Source organism: Ixodes scapularis, unplaced genomic scaffold (genome assembly GCF_016920785.2).
Source record: "Ixodes scapularis isolate PalLabHiFi unplaced genomic scaffold, ASM1692078v2 PGA_scaffold1__304_contigs__length_218370807, whole genome shotgun sequence".
Classification (NCBI taxonomy): domain Eukaryota; kingdom Metazoa; phylum Arthropoda; class Arachnida; order Ixodida; family Ixodidae; genus Ixodes; species Ixodes scapularis.
In genome coordinates this window covers 200,178,199-200,184,172 of record NW_024609846.1, presented here as the reverse complement: position 1 = coordinate 200,184,172, position 5,974 = coordinate 200,178,199, and the positions used below count along the sequence as shown (strand labels likewise).

At 41.1% G+C, this 5,974-nt stretch overlaps 1 pseudogene; it reads right to left on the bottom strand.

Annotated features, from left to right (window-relative positions):
• Positions 1-2,177: 2,177 nt before the first annotated feature.
• Positions 2,178-2,905, bottom strand: LOC120851031 (annotated as a pseudogene).
• Between the last annotated feature and the right edge of the window lie 3,069 nt (positions 2,906-5,974).

The following is a 5,974-nucleotide window of genomic DNA, read 5'->3' as shown; positions in this document are numbered from 1 at the left end:
AGGTCAGCCCTGACGTCCCAGTCGAATGAGTCTTTCAGCGTTCTAACTTCTTTCTTCAAGTCTTCTTTTAACTCATTCAAGTTTCGTAAGGTCCTTTGCCATTTCGTGAGCAAACAACAAAAATCCAACAAAGAGCACTACACCCTGTGGCAGCAGTGACAAGAACAAACAAATTTATAGACCACAGGGTGTGGAACTAACCTGCGAGTACGTAGCTCAGCGTTAGCGCAAGTGCACAGTTGGCCGTCGCTGCTGCCAATTCCCGGAATGTTGGTGGTCGTCTTCCTTTATGTCGGCGCTATGATATTGTTGTCCGTGAAGATCAGTAGATGGTCGACGTGATAAGCGCGTAGTGGCACGTGGTGAAGTAGATGACGAGGGGGCTTCCAATATGATGCAGAGGTCCTGCTCGTCGTCCGGTGGGACAGGCGATGCAACAGTACGGGATATCTGCGAGCACGTAGATCAGCGTTAGGGCAAGTGCACAGTTGGCCGTCGCTGCTGCCAATACCTAAATGCATCTACTTTTGCAAGTTCTTGCTCCCTATAATATAACGAAAATCTAACACTTTTTTCATGTTGGCAATACTACAAAACACCGTCTTATTAAAATAATAGCCATGCCCCATGCAGTACACCATGTATTGGTTGCCCCCAAAGACGCATTTAGTAACTCTTCATCGCGAACTGCAGTAATTTTCGAAAAGATCACACAGTCATCCGCGAAAAGTTTAACTTATACCAAAGAAAGTAGATTTGAATCTTTGTCATTAATATAAACTAAAAAGAAGAGTGGTCCTAAAACCGAGCCTTGGGGTACACATGAATAAACTGCCAATGGGGGAGAGCATACATTGTTATAACTTATAAGTTAAAGATACCACTCTCCGACAGAACAAGATCCGGAATTTCTGACTGATAAGAAACATAGGCAGGGTCTTCCGATGGGTTGCGTGACGCAGAAAAAACGGACTGAAAGTATTTGTTAAATGTAGCTGCAATTTGAAGAAATAGCTTTATTATTAACTGCAATTTGGGAAGTCACTAGCTCCTTAGGTAATGAAAAGAAGTCCCAAAATTTTTGTGGGCATTCCTTTAGAAACCGTGAGAGTGCGTTACCATAATTGCTTTTTTTAGCTTTTATGATAAGATTCCTTAACTTTCCTCCTCAATCGGCTATCTCCGAGGAAGTTTTCACTCGACAGTTCCTTCGGCGTTTTAGTTTTCGCTTTAATTGTAGGATTCCCATCGTAATCCAAGGATGGGCCCTCCTTGCTCTCACGTTTCTTGATGGGACAAAATGATATACAAAGTGCGATAAAATATTCTTAAATTTTCCCCATAGCTCACTGACGTGAGAAAGTTGACTAAAATCATCAAAATATCATTTTGGGTAGCAGGTAACGGACGCATCATCCACGTTTTAAAAATCTCGAGCCCCATTTCATGAGCGAGTGTTTTGGGACGGCGATTTAGAAAGTTGGATAGTGAATACCAGCATTTTATAAGCAGAGACCCCGTCAATAACATCGACCTCATCAGCTTTGACCGCATTACTAACAAAAAGCAGATCTAACGTTGCTTGGCTTGTGTCTGATACTCTGGTTGAGGCGTTCACTAGCTGTGACATGTTAAAACAAAGAGAGGTATTTAACAGAAGTTCAGAGGATGCGACTTCTGTTTTACCTTCTTTACCGGATGTCCAAACAATATTAGGTAGGTTGAAGTCTCTTGTTAAAAAAACCTTAGTTTTATTGGTAAAGTGCAGCGCCATGTACTCATATAAATTCTCTGAAATTTTTAGCGAGGTATTTGGTTGCCTGTAAACGGCGCCTAAGGTAAAAATGTTTCCGTGGAATGTTAAGCAACACCGTAATACCTCGCCACTGATAACATAATTCAATGGCGCCAATTGTACCCAATCTTTAAATATAACTGCAACGCAACCGCTCCTTGATCCTCTATCTTTTTTAATAATCCTCTATGAAAAGGGGATAACTTCGCATTTCGCTGCCACCAATACCACTGTGTAGCCACGTATCGGTAATGAAAACAACATGGGGATCATGTGTTTGCAAGATAAGTTCCAGGTCATCTACTTTACTCACGATGCTCCGAGCAATAAGACTTCAGATCTTCAACGATTGCTTAGGGTGTTTGTTTAAAGGTGATTGGCGTCATTTTACATTTCTTTGGTTGGTTGGCTGATCCGTTCTTATTTTTTTTTTTTTTTTGCATATTTGCGTTTTGGTGTTATCCCATTCGAAAATGTCGTTTCCTATTTTTATTTCATCATGTATCAGAAAAACCGTTTCCCCGTTATCACGATTTCGTTTGCTACTTTCTCCTCAGCTGTTTGCGATTTTGAAGTGTCACCCATGAATAATCTTGTTCAAGTGTTATTTTGCTACATTTTAGAGGTCCGCGTTTTTTTAGAAGATTATCCTTTTCATTGCAGTCGAAGAGCTTAGCAATAACGGGCCGGCTCCTATTTGTCTTTCACCCAGCCCGATGCTATCGTTCAACAGAGCTTGTACGAATTCTGAGTTTTTCTGCGAAGACACCTTCTACTACCCTTGATTTAAGTATATGTGCCATTTCACCGGCCTCTACGGGAACACGAAAAACGATAAGATTTTTGCGGCGGTTCGGTCTTCTAAGTCGACAACTTTTTTTGGCATTCAATGACTTCGCTTCGCACCGACGTGGCTTTTTTTTTTTTTTCGAAACTCGTCATCTGATTTCTAAGCTCTTTTGTTTCTTCGACTGTGACCTCAATTTGTTCAACCTTTTTGGCCAGTTTGTCAAATTTTTTCTCAAATGTTTGTTGTATAGTTTCTATCCCAGCAAGTTGATTTATGATCACATTCTGTTCAGCCAAGATATCCTTGACCACTTCCTCCATCGTAGGTCTACGATCATCATCCGGGCCTGGGTTGGATTCGATATCCCCGCATGGCAACAGGTCAAGAGTTACAGCAATACACTCAAGGAACAGCGGTACACACGTCCAAGGGCACGGCAGCAAAAAAAAAAAAAAAAAGGCAAACGTTGCTGGTACGCTTACAGTGCAAGTTGTAATTTCTGCTCACCTGCACGTAGAACATGATAGAGTTAGCCATTGCTCCCAGGGGAGTGCCGCCGTGCCCGCGCCAGTCTGTATAATCACCAGTCTGTATAATCTTTTGTATCTAATGTAATAATTAGGCTAAAGGTATCGATCATATATAATGCACGAATTATTTTTCTCCGTAAGCTCTTAATGCGCCTGAATTAGTTAACACATTAAAATTCCAGATAGCCAAGCCGTATTCAACGCGAACGTACAAGTGAACAAAAGAAGCGTAAGAATTTTTGGGTTTTTAATTTCTGCAATTTTTATCCCAGCTATTCAGTCATCTCAAATGTAAGACAGGCATTTATAACAGGATAGCTTCCTGGGCTGTTTGATTGAACGACATATTACAAAACAGCGCAAAAACAGCGCAAAACAGGCATTTATAAACTATTGTTGAAGGTAGTAGTGACCCAATCATGTAATTAAGACAGCCCGACGTACGAGTCACGCTGCTTACTTCGCCAGCTTGTTTAAAGATACAAATAAAAGTTTAAATCGCTATCGATTTCAAAGCTCTCTCCCTACTATGCAAGACATTCGCGTCTCCAGCTCGTTGCTCGCCCTCCCGCGGCGGAAACGGGAAGCGCTCTAGTGAGGGTCCCCGATTCTCCTGTTCAGCAGGCACGGCGGAACTGCGCGCGATCATGGCCCGCGAAATGTCATTTCCGAACGCAAACAACACTCTTCACTGTTCCAACGTAGTGCTGCAGCCGGTATGGGATTGTACTGTCTCCGGCGATATGAAAGACCCACTGGGAGCGCGTGGCCGAGGCGGTGGCTGACGGGGGCGCTGCGAGTGCTCCGGGCAATTCCATTCTGCTTCGAGGGGAGGATTCGCCAATAAGTTCCAGGATGATGTTGACCCGAAAGAAATTATTTATATTAAACTGGATCGTTACTTTATTGATATTCACAAATACGCAGCGTAAACAAACTTTGATAACACAATTTGAAACGAAACATAACAAATTTATTATGCCTCATCGCTTTAACACGGTCTCTGTTGGAATTTCTTTTTTTTATTAATGTATCGACGATTGGAACAGTCTATCACAAATGCTGAAAATATAGCAATGACGTGTGCTTTTCTTAAAATGCTTAATAGTATGCAAGAGTACTCTAGTATATAAAATTCCTAATGGCTTACTTCGGCTTTACAGCTGGCAGTATAATAAAATTAAGAAATGGAAACAAAGAAGAATATGCAGAGAAATTTAAGGTAGGAGAGAACAATGTTGCTTTGTAGGCCATAACGTTCTTTTGGATTGACTGTTTAAATGTAAATTTTAATATGCATCATGTATTGAACAACATTTTAAAATTTGCGAGACGTATATCGATATAGCTACAACTCGCTTACCTTGACGTGTTCGTGTAGATTTTAGTTTGGTGTGCTGGCGAAGCTAGAATATTTATATTTTGCAAACGAGGAAGGTAGTGACTCAAGGTTCCCGTTGTTCTTTATACCCTGAATATTAAACATGCCGTTAAACAATTTTACAGTGATCCAACTTCATAATTATAGTAAAATCTACTCAGGAAATTTAGACATGTAGAATTTGGTGAAAACTAGTTAAATACAGTAGTGGCTTCTTGCTAAGGAGTAACTAAGTATGTTACTTGATAGCGAGGATCAAAAGTGAAAATGGTACACAAACTCATGAATATATCACATTACATTTTCATTTCTCTAAGATATAGTTGGTCCCAAACTGTGGCTGCCTTTCAAGGCTTTGGCGTGGTTTAGTTTCCTCACGTATTTTTAAACGTGTTCATAGGGACTCTTTATTCTCACATCAATGGTGCGTTCATTGAAAGAATCACATAAAGATTGCTGTGGGTGAAGATATCTGCAGTCGCGTAGCCATCCTTGTTATCTGGGGGCGTTTTACTATTTTTTTTTTGTATTATTCGGTGATCGGTGGCCGTTTGTGTTAGCGCACAACAGTTCAGAGCAGGAGGAATGATAGCTCACGCTGTAGAAACCAGGGATCCTGGGTTCAATCCCCAGCCTTGCCCGTTTCAATCTGGAAGAGCATCGTACCGGTGTGCGGACATGTATCACTACTGGATGATGTACGTTAAAAACCTAGGATAGCAGTCATTCTGGACAGGCTTAATGTCTTATTTAAAACGTAAACCAGTGACGCCGTGCATCAAAAGGAGGTCGACTTTAAGTTGTCTAAACATCAGCGTCTAGTTTGGTTGTTTTTTTTTTGGTAGGATTGTAGAAGGAACAAAAGAAAAAAGGAAAAAGCAAAATTTTTTATGCCTACATAAAAACAAGCGTACACAATACTATATTCGCTTCCATAAAAACAATTCTCTGACAGAGAAAATTTTGAAAATGATACATATCCTATTCCTCATTCAAAGTATGACACGACGTGAAAGGTGAGGGCGCAACTTTAAGTAAAGAAAAACAGCAAAACAGCACACCGAACACAGGGAGAATATTACACTACGTAGTTTGTTTGTTTTTTTGTGAGGAAAACAATCGGTTTAATAAGCTTGTTCTTCGCGTGCGGGAAACACACGAATACGTCCAGGGAGTAGACAACTCGTTGCCCTCTCCTTGTCAAACTGCATGTCGCTGGGCTTGAAACAATTGCTCCTATCAAAAGAGTACGGCGCTTTACTATGTGGGGAAATATCGTAAACGATATAGGCTATAAACTGGGTTACCCTCCTTTTTATCGTCGTTCTTTTGTGTATAAACAAGGGCTGTTGCTGAAACATCTAAGATATTAACCTTTATATTTTCATGAAGTGCACAAAATACACCTATTCCTTTTTTTTTTTGGGGGGGGGGGGGGGCGGGGGAGAGGGGATGGGAGGGGGAGGGGACGGGGAGAA